We start from the raw sequence: 14338 nt of genomic DNA, 5'->3' as shown, positions 1-14338 counted from the left end.
GTACAGTCTGATCACTGGGGGAGGAGAGACTGAGGAAATGACTCCTCCTCCTTCTACAAAGTTACAATGTACAGTCTGATCACTGGGGGAGGAGATTGAGGAAATGACTCCTCCCCCTTCTACAAAGTTACAATGTACAGTCTGATCACTGGGGGGAGGAGACTGAGGAAATGACTCCTCCTCCTTCTACAAAGTTACAATGTACAGTCTGATCACTGGGGGAGGGGAGACTGAGGAAATGACTCCTCCTCCTTCTACAAAGTTACAATGTACAGTCTGATCACTGGGGGAGGAGACTGAGGAAATGACTCCTCCTCCTTCTACAAAGTTACAATGTACAGTCTGATCACTGGGGGGGAGGAGATTGAGGAAATGACTCCTCCCCCTTCTACAAAGTTACAATGTACAGTCTGATCACTGGGGGAGGAGACTGAGGAAATGACTCCTCCTCCTTCTACAAAGTTACAATGTACAGTCTGATCACTGGGGGGGAGGAGATTGAGGAAATGACTCCTCCCCCTTCTACAAAGTTACAATGTACAGTCTGATCACTGGGGGAGGGGACTGAGGAAATGACTCCTCCTCCTTCTACAAAGTTACAATGTACAGTCTGATCACTGGGGGGGAGGAGATTGAGGAAATGACTCCTCCCCCTTCTACAAAGTTACAATGTACAGTCTGATCACTGGGGGAGGGGACTGAGGAAATGACTCCTCCTCCTTCTACAAAGTTACAATGTACAGTCTGATCACTGGGGGGAGGAGACTGAGGAAATGACTCCTCCCCCTTCTACAAAGTTACAATGTACAGTCTGATCACTGGGGGGAGGAGACTGAGGAAATGACTCCTCCTCCTTCTACAAAGTTACAATGTACAGTCTGATCACTGGGGGAGGGGAGACTGAGGAAATGACTCCTCCCCTTCTACAAAGTTACAATGTACAGTCTGATCACTGGGGGGGAGGAGATTGAGGAAATGACTCCTCCCCCTTCTACAAAGTTACAATGTACAGTCTGATCACTGGGGGAGGAGACTGAGGAAATGACTCCTCCCCCTTCTACAAAGTTACAATGTACAGTCTGATCACTGGGGGAGGAGACTGAGGAAATGACTCCTCCCCCTTCTACAAAGTTACAATGTACAGTCTGATCACTGGGGGAGGAGACTGAGGAAATGACTCCTCCCCCTTCTACAAAGTTACAATGTACAGTCTGATCACTGGGGGGGAGGAGATTGAGGAAATGACTCCTCCCCCTTCTACAAAGTTACAATGTACAGTCTGATCACTGGGGGAGGGGACTGAGGAAATGACTCCTCCTCCTTCTACAAAGTTACAATGTACAGTCTGATCACTGGGGGGGAGGAGATTGAGGAAATGACTCCTCCCCCTTCTACAAAGTTACAATGTACAGTCTGATCACTGGGGGAGGAGACTGAGGAAATGACTCCTCCTCCTTCTACAAAGTTACAATGTACAGTCTGATCACTGGGGGGGGGGAGATTGAGGAAATGACTCCTCCCCTTCTACAAAGTTACAATGTACAGTCTGATCACTGGGGGGGAGGAGATTGAGGAAATGACTCCTCCCCCTTCTACAAAGTTACAATGTACAGTCTGATCACTGGGGGAGGAGACTGAGGAAATGACTCCTCCCCCTTCTACAAAGTTACAATGTACAGTCTGATCACTGGGGGGAGGAGACTGAGGAAATGACTCCTCCCCCTTCTACAAAGTCACAATGTACAGTCTGATCACTGGGGGAGGAGACTGAGGAAATGACTCCTCCTCCTTCTACAAAGTTACAATGTACAGTCTGATCACTGGGGGGGAGGAGATTGAGGAAATGACTCCTCCCCCTTCTACAAAGTTACAATGTACAGTCTGATCACTGGGGGAGGGGACTGAGGAAATGACTCCTCCTCCTTCTACAAAGTTACAATGTACAGTCTGATCACTGGGGGGGAGGAGATTGAGGAAATGACTCCTCCCCTTCTACAAAGTTACAATGTACAGTCTGATCACTGGGGGAGGGGACTGAGGAAATGACTCCTCCTCCTTCTACAAAGTTACAATGTACAGTCTGATCACTGGGGGAGGAGACTGAGGAAATGACTCCTCCCCCTTCTACAAAGTTACAATGTACAGTCTGATCACTGGGGGGAGGAGACTGAGGAAATGACTCCTCCTCCTTCTACAAAGTTACAATGTACAGTCTGATCACTGGGGGAGGGGAGACTGAGGAAATGACTCCTCCCCCTTCTACAAAGTTACAATGTACAGTCTGATCACTGGGGGGGAGGAGATTGAGGAAATGACTCCTCCCCCTTCTACAAAGTTACAATCTACAGTCTGATCACTGGGGGAGGAGACTGAGGAAATGACTCCTCCCCCTTCTACAAAGTTACAATGTACAGTCTGATCACTGGGGGAGGAGACTGAGGAAATGACTCCTCCCCCTTCTACAAAGTTACAATGTACAGTCTGATCACTGGGGGAGGAGACTGAGGAAATGACTCCTCCCCCTTCTACAAAGTTACAATGTACAGTCTGATCACTGGGGGAGGAGACTGAGGAAATAATTCCTCCTCCTTCTACAAAGTTACAATGTACAGTCTGATCACTGGGGGGAGGAGACTGAGGAAATGACTCCTCCCCCTTCTACAAAGTTACAATGTACAGTCTGATCACTGGGGGAGGAGACTGAGGAAATGACTCCTCCCCCTTCTACAAAGTTACAATGTACAGTCTGATCACTGGGGGGGAGGAGATTGAGGAAATGACTCCTCCCCCTTCTACAAAGTTACAATGTACAGTCTGATCACTGGGGGAGGGGACTGAGGAAATGACTCCTCCTCCTTCTACAAAGTTACAATGTACAGTCTGATCACTGGGGGGGAGGAGATTGAGGAAATGACTCCTCCCCCTTCTACAAAGTTACAATGTACAGTCTGATCACTGGGGGAGGAGACTGAGGAAATGACTCCTCCTCCTTCTACAAAGTTACAATGTACAGTCTGATCACTGGGGGGGAGGAGATTGAGGAAATGACTCCTCCCCCTTCTACAAAGTTACAATGTACAGTCTGATCACTGGGGGGGAGGAGATTGAGGAAATGACTCCTCCCCCTTCTACAAAGTTACAATGTACAGTCTGATCACTGGGGGAGGAGACTGAGGAAATGACTCCTCACCTTCTACAAAGTTACAATGTACAGTCTGATCACTGGGGGGAGGAGACTGAGGAAATGACTCCTCCCCCTTCTACAAAGTTACAATGTACAGTCTGATCACCGGGGGAGGAGAGACTGAGGAAATGACTCCTCCCCCTTCTACAAAGTTACAATGTACAGTCTGATCACTGGGGGAGGAGAGACTGAGGAAATGACTCCTCCTCCTTCTACAAAGTTACAATGTACAGTCTGATCACTGGGGGAGGAGACTGAGGAAATGACTCCTCACCTTCTACAAAGTTACAATGTACAGTCTGATCACTGGGGGGAGGAGACTGAGGAAATGACTCCTCCCCCTTCTACAAAGTTACAATGTACAGTCTGATCACTGGGGGAGGAGAGACTGAGGAAATGACTCCTCCTCCTTCTACAAAGTTACAATGTACAGTCTGATCACTGGGGGAGGAGATTGAGGAAATGACTCCTCCCCCTTCTACAAAGTTACAATGTACAGTCTGATCACTGGGGGGAGGAGACTGAGGAAATGACTCCTCCTCCTTCTACAAAGTTACAATGTACAGTCTGATCACTGGGGGAGGGAGACTGAGGAAATGACTCCTCCTCCTTCTACAAAGTTACAATGTACAGTCTGATCACTGGGGGAGGAGACTGAGGAAATGACTCCTCCTCCTTCTACAAAGTTACAATGTACAGTCTGATCACTGGGGGGGAGGAGATTGAGGAAATGACTCCTCCCCCTTCTACAAAGTTACAATGTACAGTCTGATCACTGGGGGAGGAGACTGAGGAAATGACTCCTCCTCCTTCTACAAAGTTACAATGTACAGTCTGATCACTGGGGGGGAGGAGATCTGAGGAAATGACTCCTCCCCCTTCTACAAAGTTACAATGTACAGTCTGATCACTGGGGGAGGGGACTGAGGAAATGACTCCTCCTCCTTCTACAAAGTTACAATGTACAGTCTGATCACTGGGGGGGAGGAGATTGAGGAAATGACTCCTCCCCCTTCTACAAAGTTACAATGTACAGTCTGATCACTGGGGGAGGGGACTGAGGAAATGACTCCTCCTCCTTCTACAAAGTTACAATGTACAGTCTGATCACTGGGGGGAGGAGACTGAGGAAATGACTCCTCCCCCTTCTACAAAGTTACAATGTACAGTCTGATCACTGGGGGGAGGAGACTGAGGAAATGACTCCTCCTCCTTCTACAAAGTTACAATGTACAGTCTGATCACTGGGGGAGGGGAGACTGAGGAAATGACTCCTCCCCCTTCTACAAAGTTACAATGTACAGTCTGATCACTGGGGGGGAGGAGATTGAGGAAATGACTCCTCCCCCTTCTACAAAGTTACAATGTACAGTCTGATCACTGGGGGAGGAGACTGAGGAAATGACTCCTCCCCCTTCTACAAAGTTACAATGTACAGTCTGATCACTGGGGGAGGAGACTGAGGAAATGACTCCTCCCCCTTCTACAAAGTTACAATGTACAGTCTGATCACTGGGGGAGGAGACTGAGGAAATGACTCCTCCCCCTTCTACAAAGTTACAATGTACAGTCTGATCACTGGGGGGGAGGAGATTGAGGAAATGACTCCTCCCCCTTCTACAAAGTTACAATGTACAGTCTGATCACTGGGGGAGGGGACTGAGGAAATGACTCCTCCTCCTTCTACAAAGTTACAATGTACAGTCTGATCACTGGGGGGGAGGAGATTGAGGAAATGACTCCTCCCCCTTCTACAAAGTTACAATGTACAGTCTGATCACTGGGGGAGGAGACTGAGGAAATGACTCCTCCTCCTTCTACAAAGTTACAATGTACAGTCTGATCACTGGGGGGGGGGAGATTGAGGAAATGACTCCTCCCCTTCTACAAAGTTACAATGTACAGTCTGATCACTGGGGGGGAGGAGATTGAGGAAATGACTCCTCCCCCTTCTACAAAGTTACAATGTACAGTCTGATCACTGGGGGAGGAGACTGAGGAAATGACTCCTCCCCCTTCTACAAAGTTACAATGTACAGTCTGATCACTGGGGGGAGGAGACTGAGGAAATGACTCCTCCCCCTTCTACAAAGTTACAATGTACAGTCTGATCACTGGGGGAGGAGACTGAGGAAATGACTCCTCCCCCTTCTACAAAGTTACAATGTACAGTCTGATCACTGGGGGGGAGGAGATTGAGGAAATGACTCCTCCCCCTTCTACAAAGTTACAATGTACAGTCTGATCACTGGGGGAGGGGACTGAGGAAATGACTCCTCCTCCTTCTACAAAGTTACAATGTACAGTCTGATCACTGGGGGGGAGGAGATTGAGGAAATGACTCCTCCCCCTTCTACAAAGTTACAATGTACAGTCTGATCACTGGGGGAGGAGACTGAGGAAATGACTCCTCCTCCTTCTACAAAGTTACAATGTACAGTCTGATCACTGGGGGGGGGGAGATTGAGGAAATGACTCCTCCCCTTCTACAAAGTTACAATGTACAGTCTGATCACTGGGGGGGAGGAGATTGAGGAAATGACTCCTCCCCCTTCTACAAAGTTACAATGTACAGTCTGATCACTGGGGGAGGAGACTGAGGAAATGACTCCTCCCCCTTCTACAAAGTTACAATGTACAGTCTGATCACTGGGGGGAGGAGACTGAGGAAATGACTCCTCCCCCTTCTACAAAGTTACAATGTACAGTCTGATCACTGGGGGAGGAGACTGAGGAAATGACTCCTCCCCCTTCTACAAAGTTACAATGTACAGTCTGATCACTGGGGGAGGAGACTGAGGAAATGACTCCTCCTCCTTCTACAAAGTTACAATGTACAGTCTGATCACTGGGGGGAGGAGACTGAGGAAATGACTCCTCCCCCTTCTACAAAGTTACAATGTACAGTCTGATCACTGGGGGAGGAGACTGAGGAAATGACTCCTCCCCCTTCTACAAAGTTACAATGTACAGTCTGATCACTGGGGGAGGAGACTGAGGAAATAATTCCTCCTCCTTCTACAAAGTTACAATGTACAGTCTGATCACTGGGGGGAGGAGACTGAGGAAATGACTCCTCCCCCTTCTACTAAGTTACAATGTACAGTCTGATCACTGGGGGAGGAGACTGAGGAAATGACTCCTCCCCCTTCTACAAAGTTACAATGTACAGTCTGATCACTGGGGGGGAGGAGATTGAGGAAATGACTCCTCCCCCTTCTACAAAGTTACAATGTACAGTCTGATCACTGGGGGAGGGGACTGAGGAAATGACTCCTCCTCCTTCTACAAAGTTACAATGTACAGTCTGATCACTGGGGGGGAGGAGATTGAGGAAATGACTCCTCCCCCTTCTACAAAGTTACAATGTACAGTCTGATCACTGGGGGGAGGAGATTGAGGAAATGACTCCTCCCCCTTCTACAAAGTTACAATGTACAGTCTGATCACTGGGGGAGGAGACTGAGGAAATGACTCCTCCCCCTTCTACAAAGTTACAATGTACAGTCTGATCACTGGGGGAGGAGACTGAGGAAATGACTCCTCCCCCTTCTACAAAGTTACAATGTACAGTCTGATCACTGGGGGAGGAGACTGAGGAAATGACTCCTCCTCCTTCTACAAAGTTACAATGTACAGTCTGATCACTGGGGGGGAGGAGATTGAGGAAATGACTCCTCCCCCTTCTACAAAGTTACAATGTACAGTCTGATCACTGGGGGAGGGGACTGAGGAAATGACTCCTCCTCCTTCTACAAAGTTACAATGTACAGTCTGATCACTGGGGGAGGGGAGACTGAGGAAATGACTCCTCCCCCTTCTACAAAGTTACAATGTACAGTCTGATCACTGGGGGGGAGGAGATTGAGGAAATGACTCCTCCCCCTTCTACAAAGTTACAATCTACAGTCTGATCACTGGGGGAGGAGACTGAGGAAATGACTCCTCCCCCTTCTACAAAGTTACAATGTACAGTCTGATCACTGGGGGAGGAGACTGAGGAAATGACTCCTCCCCCTTCTACAAAGTTACAATGTACAGTCTGATCACTGGGGGAGGAGACTGAGGAAATAATTCCTCCTCCTTCTACAAAGTTACAATGTACAGTCTGATCACTGGGGGGAGGAGACTGAGGAAATGACTCCTCCCCCTTCTACAAAGTTACAATGTACAGTCTGATCACTGGGGGAGGAGACTGAGGAAATGACTCCTCCCCCTTCTACAAAGTTACAATGTACAGTCTGATCACTGGGGGGGAGGAGATTGAGGAAATGACTCCTCCCCCTTCTACAAAGTTACAATGTACAGTCTGATCACTGGGGGAGGGGACTGAGGAAATGACTCCTCCTCCTTCTACAAAGTTACAATGTACAGTCTGATCACTGGGGGGGAGGAGATTGAGGAAATGACTCCTCCCCCTTCTACAAAGTTACAATGTACAGTCTGATCACTGGGGGAGGAGACTGAGGAAATGACTCCTCCTCCTTCTACAAAGTTACAATGTACAGTCTGATCACTGGGGGGGAGGAGATTGAGGAAATGACTCCTCCCCTTCTACAAAGTTACAATGTACAGTCTGATCACTGGGGGGGAGGAGATTGAGGAAATGACTCCTCCCCCTTCTACAAAGTTACAATGTACAGTCTGATCACTGGGGGAGGAGACTGAGGAAATGACTCCTCACCTTCTACAAAGTTACAATGTACAGTCTGATCACTGGGGGGAGGAGACTGAGGAAATGACTCCTCCCCCTTCTACAAAGTTACAATGTACAGTCTGATCACTGGGGGAGGAGACTGAGGAAATGACTCCTCCCCCTTCTACAAAGTTACAATGTACAGTCTGATCACTGGGGGAGGAGACTGAGGAAATAATTCCTCCTCCTTCTACAAAGTTACAATGTACAGTCTGATCACTGGGGGGAGGAGACTGAGGAAATGACTCCTCCCCCTTCTACAAAGTTACAATGTACAGTCTGATCACTGGGGGAGGAGACTGAGGAAATGACTCCTCCCCCTTCTACAAAGTTACAATGTACAGTCTGATCACTGGGGGAGGAGACTGAGGAAATAATTCCTCCTCCTTCTACAAAGTTACAATGTACAGTCTGATCACTGGGGGGAGGAGACTGAGGAAATGACTCCTCCCCCTTCTACAAAGTTACAATGTACAGTCTGATCACTGGGGGAGGAGACTGAGGAAATGACTCCTCCCCCTTCTACAAAGTTACAATGTACAGTCTGATCACTGGGGGGGAGGAGATTGAGGAAATGACTCCTCCCCCTTCTACAAAGTTACAATGTACAGTCTGATCACTGGGGGAGGGGACTGAGGAAATGACTCCTCCTCCTTCTACAAAGTTACAATGTACAGTCTGATCACTGGGGGGGAGGAGATTGAGGAAATGACTCCTCCCCCTTCTACAAAGTTACAATGTACAGTCTGATCACTGGGGGAGGAGACTGAGGAAATGACTCCTCCTCCTTCTACAAAGTTACAATGTACAGTCTGATCACTGGGGGGGAGGAGATTGAGGAAATGACTCCTCCCCTTCTACAAAGTTACAATGTACAGTCTGATCACTGGGGGGGAGGAGATTGAGGAAATGACTCCTCCCCCTTCTACAAAGTTACAATGTACAGTCTGATCACTGGGGGAGGAGACTGAGGAAATGACTCCTCCCCCTTCTACAAAGTTACAATGTACAGTCTGATCACTGGGGGGAGGAGACTGAGGAAATGACTCCTCCCCCTTCTACAAAGTTACAATGTACAGTCTGATCACTGGGGGAGGAGACTGAGGAAATGACTCCTCCCCCTTCTACAAAGTTACAATGTACAGTCTGATCACTGGGGGAGGAGACTGAGGAAATAATTCCTCCTCCTTCTACAAAGTTACAATGTACAGTCTGATCACTGGGGGGAGGAGACTGAGGAAATGACTCCTCCCCCTTCTACAAAGTTACAATGTACAGTCTGATCACTGGGGGAGGAGACTGAGGAAATGACTCCTCCCCCTTCTACAAAGTTACAATGTACAGTCTGATCACTGGGGGGGAGGAGATTGAGGAAATGACTCCTCCCCCTTCTACAAAGTTACAATGTACAGTCTGATCACTGGGGGAGGGGACTGAGGAAATGACTCCTCCTCCTTCTACAAAGTTACAATGTACAGTCTGATCACTGGGGGGGAGGAGATTGAGGAAATGACTCCTCCCCCTTCTACAAAGTTACAATGTACAGTCTGATCACTGGGGGGGAGGAGATTGAGGAAATGACTCCTCCCCCTTCTACAAAGTTACAATGTACAGTCTGATCACTGGGGGAGGAGACTGAGGAAATGACTCCTCCCCCTTCTACAAAGTTACAATGTACAGTCTGATCACTGGGGGAGGAGACTGAGGAAATGACTCCTCCCCCTTCTACAAAGTTACAATGTACAGTCTGATCACTGGGGGAGGAGACTGAGGAAATGACTCCTCCTCCTTCTACAAAGTTACAATGTACGGTCTGATCACTGGGGGAGGAGACTGAGGAAATGACTCCTCCCCTTCTACAAAGTTACAATGTACAGTCTGATCACTGGGGGAGGAGAGACTGAGGAAATGACTCCTCCCCCTTCTACAAAGTTACTATGTACAGTCTGATCACTGGGGGGGAGGAGACTGAGGAAATGACTCCTCCTTTTTCTACAAAGTTACAATGTACAGTCTGATCATTGGGGGAGGGGAGACTGAGGAAATGACTCCTCCTCCTTCTGCAAAGTTACAATGTACAGTCTGATCACCGGGGGAGGAGACTGAAGAAATGACTCCTCCCCCTTCTACAAAGTTACAATGTACAGTCTGATCACTGGGGGAGGAGACTGAGGAAATGACTCCTCCTTTTTCTACAAAGTTACAATGTACAGTCTGATCACTGGGGGAGGGGAGACTGAGGAAATGACTCCTCCTCCTTCTGCAAAGTTACAATGTACAGTCTGATCACCGGGGGAGGAGACTGAGGAAATGACTCCTCCCCCTTCTACAAAGTTACAATGTACAGTCTGATCACTGGGGGAGGGGAGACTGAGGAAATGACTCCTCCTCCTTCTGCAAAGTTACAATGTACAGTCTGATCACCGGGGGAGGAGACAGAGGAAATGACTCCTCCCCCTTCTACAAAGTTACAATGTACAGTCTGATCACTGGGGGAGGAGACTGAGGAAATGACTCCTCCCCCTTCTACAAAGTTACAATGTACAGTCTGATCACTGGGGGAGGAGACTGAGGAAATGACTCCTCCCCCTTCTACAAAGGTACAATGTACAGTCTGATCACTGGGGGAGGGGAGACTGAGGAAATGACTCCTCCTCCTTCTACAAAGTTACAATGTACAGTCTGATCACTGGGGGGAGGAGACTGAGGAAATGACTCCTCCTCCTTCTACAAAGTTACAATATACAGTCTGATCACTGGGGGAGGAGACTGAGGAAATGACTCCTCCCCCTTCTACAAAGTTACAATGTACGTTCTGATCACTGGGGGAAGGAGACTGAGGAAATGACTCCTCCTCCTTCTACAAAGTTACAATGTACGGTCTGATCACTGGGGGAGGAGACTGAGGAAATGACTCCTCCCCCTTCTACAAAGTTACAATGTACGGTCTGATCACTGGGGGAAGGAGACTGAGGAAATGACTCCTCCTCCTTCTACAAAGTTACAATGTACGGTCTGATCACTGGGGGAGGAGACTGAGGAAATGACTCCTCCCCTTCTACAAAGTTACAATGTACGGTCTGATCACTGGGGGAGGGGACTGAGGAAATGACTCCTCCTCCTTCTACAAGGTTACAATGTACAGTCTGATCCCTGGGGGAGGAGACTGAGGAAATGACTCCTCCTCCTTCTGCAAAGTTACAATGTACAGTCTGATCACTGGGGGAGGGGAGACTGAGGAAATGACTCCTCCCCCTTCTACAAAGTTACAATGTACAGTCTGATCACTGGGGGAGGAGACTGAGGAAATGACTCCTCCTTCTACAAAGTTACAATGTACAGTCTGATCACTGGGGGAGGGGAGACTGAGGAAATGACTCCTCCCCCTTGTAAAAAGTTACAATGTACAGTCTGATCACTGGGGGAGGGGAGACTGAGGAAATGACTCCTCCTCCTTCTACAACGTTACAATGTACAGTCTGATCCCTGGGGGAGGGGAGACTCAGAAAATGACTCCTCCTCCTTCTACAAAGTTACAATGTACAGTCTGATCACTGGGGGAGGAGACTGAGGAAATGACTCCTCCCCCTTCTACAAAGTTACAATGTACAGCCTGATCACTGGGGGAGGAGACTGAGGAAATGACTCCTCCTCCTTCTACAAAGTTACAATGTACAGTCTGATCACTGGGGGAGGGGAGACTGAGGAAATGACTCCTCCTCCTTCTACAACGTTACAATGTACAGTCTGATCCCTGGGGGAGGGGAGACTCAGAAAATGACTCCTCCTCCTTCTACAAAGTTACAATGTACAGTCTGATCACTGGGGGAGGGGAGACTGAGGAAATGACTCCTCCTCCTTCTACAAAGTTACAATGTACAGTCTGATCACTGTGTGAGGAGACTTAGGAAATGACCCCTCCCGCCTCTACAAGTGATCAGACTGTACACTGTGGCGTCTCACTGGGCGGTGTCTCAGAGGGCGGTGTCTCAGGGGGCGGTGTCTCGTTGGGCGGTGTTTCGTTTGGCGGTTTTTCGGAGGGTGGTGTCTTGGAGGGTGGAGTCTCGGTGGGCGGTATTTCGTTTGGCGCCTTTCGGAGGGTGGTGTCTTGGAGGGCGGTGTCTCAGTGGGCGGTGTCTTGGTGGGTGGTGTTTCGTTGGGCAGTTTCTTGGAGGGCGGTGTCTCGTTGGGCGGTGTCTTGGAGGGTGTAGTCTCGGTGGGCGGTGTCTCGGTGGGCGGTGTTTCGTTGGGCGGTGTCTCAGTTGGTGGTGTCTCGTTGGGCGGTGTCTTGGAGGGTGGAGTCTCGGTGGGCGGTGTCTCGGTGGGCGGTGTCTCGGAGGGTGGAGTCTCGGTAGGCGGTGTCTCAGTGGGCGGTGTTTTGTTGGGCGGTTTCTCGGAGGGCGGTGTCTTGGAGGGTGGAGTCTAGGTGGGCAGAGTCTTTTTGGGCGGTGTCTCAGTGGGTGGTTTCTCATTGGGCGGTGTCTCGGAAGGCGGAGTCTAGATGGGCGGTGTCTCGGTGGGCGGTGTCTCGGAGGGTGGAGTCTCGGTAGGCGGTGTCTCAGTGGGCGGTGTTTTGTTGGGCGGTTTCTCGGAGGGCGGTGTCTTGGAGGGTGGAGTCTAGGTGGGCAGAGTCTTTTTGGGCGGTGTCTCAGTGGGTGGTTTCTCGGAAGGCGGAGTCTAGATGGGCGGTGTATCGGTGGGCAGTGTCTCTGTGGGCGGTGTCTTGGAGGGTGGAGTCTAGGTGGGCGGTGTCTCGGTGGGCAGTGTCTTGGAGGGTGGAGTCTCGGTGGGTGGTGTGTCGGTGGGCGGTGTCTTGGAGGGTGGAGTCTCAGTGGGCGGTGTGTCTCGGTGGGTGGTGTGTCGGTGGGCGGTGTCTTGGAGGGTGGAGTCTCAGTGGGCGGTGTGTCTCGGTGGGTGGTGTGTCGGTGGGCGGTGTCTTGGAGGGTGGAGTCTCGGTGGGCGGTGTGTCTCGGTGGGTGGTGTGTCGGTAGGCGATGTCCTGGAGGGTGGAGTCTCGGTGGGCGGTGTCTTGGAGGGTGGCGTCTCGGAGGGCGGTGTCTCGGTGGGTGGTGTGTCGGTGGGCGGTGTCTCAGTGGGTGGTTTCTCATTGGGCGGTGTCTCGGAGGGCGGAGTCTAGGTGGGCGGTGTCTCGGTGGGCGGTGTCTTGGAGGGTGGAGTCTAGGTGGGCGGTGTCTCGTTGGACGGTGTCTTGGAGGGTGGAGTCTCGGTGGGCGGTGTCTCGTTGGGCGGTGTCTTGGAGGGTGGAGTCTCGGTGGGCGGTGTCTCGTTGGGCGGTGTCTTGGAGGGTGGAGTCTCGGTGGGCGGTGTCTCGTTGAGCGGTGTCTTGGAGGGTGGAGTCTAGGTGGGCGGGGTCTTGGAGGGTGGAGTCTCAGTGGGTGGTGTCTTGGAGGGTGGAGTCTCGGTGGGCGGTGTCTTGGAGGGTGGAGTCTCGGTGGGCGGTGTCTCGTTGGGCGGTGTCTTGGTGGGTGGAGTCTAGGTGGGCGGTGTCTCGGTGGGCGGTGTCTTGGAGGGTGGAGTCTCGGTGGGCGGTGTCTCATTGGGCGGTGTCTCGTTGGGCGGTGTCTTGGAGGGTGGTGTGTCGGTGGGCGGTGTCTTGGAGGGTGGAGTCTCGGTGGGCGGTGTCTCGGTGGGTGGTGTGTCGGTGGGCAGTGTCTCGGTGGGCGGTGTCTCGGTGGGCGGTGTCTCGTTGGGCGGTGTCTTGGAGGGTGGAGTCTCGGTGGGCGGTGTCTTGGAGGGTGGAATCTCGGTGGGCGGTGTCTTGGAGGGTGGAGTCTCGGTGGGCGGTGTCTCATTGGGCGGTGTCTTGGAGGGTGGAGTCTCGGTGGGCGGTGTCTTGGAGGGTGGAGTCTCGGTTGGCGGTGTCTCGTTGGGCGGTGTCTTGGAGGGTGGAGTCTCAGTGGGCGGTGTTTCGGAGGGTGGAGTCTCGGTTGGCCGTGTCTCTGTGGGCAGTCTTAGTGGGTGGTGTCTCGGTGGGTGGTGTCTCGGTGGGCGGTGTCTCATTGGGCGGTGTCTCGTTGGGCGGTGTCTTGGAGGGCGGAGTCTCGGAGGGCGGAGTCTTGGCAGATTGGGGAGGGGTGGAAAGGAAGACCTCAGTTGGGGTTTCTGTAGAAGAATCTGGCTGAGGTTGGAGCTCCGTCTGTGGGGGGAGGGGGTCGAAGGTCGGGATAATATATTTGGCGTGGAGGAGACACATCACGGGCCAAACCGCCCTCTGAAGAACAATCCACCACAGATCGGCTGCATGAAATGTCTTGCGGTGTAACTCCATTATAAATCGATTGTTTTTCGGGGGAAGGGACGGACCTCTGAAAGGTTTCTTATTCTCAGATTCCTTCACTTCCTCAGTGACAACACTTTGTCACACACGGTGTCACCGGGACAGGAAGTGGGGAGAATCTCCATAGTGGGGACATAAAACCCTTACAATGACTGGGGGA

At 50.8% G+C, this 14338-nt stretch overlaps 1 protein-coding gene across 2 annotated transcripts in view; it reads left to right on the top strand.

The window, feature by feature from the left end:
* Window positions 1-14338, top strand: part of PPP1CB (protein phosphatase 1 catalytic subunit beta) — a 336969-nt gene that overhangs the window by 60376 nt on the left and 262255 nt on the right. The gene's annotated exons all lie outside the window — the stretch shown is intronic.

Source organism: Aquarana catesbeiana, linkage group LG04 (assembly GCF_042186555.1).
Source record: "Aquarana catesbeiana isolate 2022-GZ linkage group LG04, ASM4218655v1, whole genome shotgun sequence".
NCBI lineage: Eukaryota > Metazoa > Chordata > Amphibia > Anura > Ranidae > Aquarana > Aquarana catesbeiana.
This window is presented reverse-complemented; position numbering and strand designations above follow the sequence as displayed.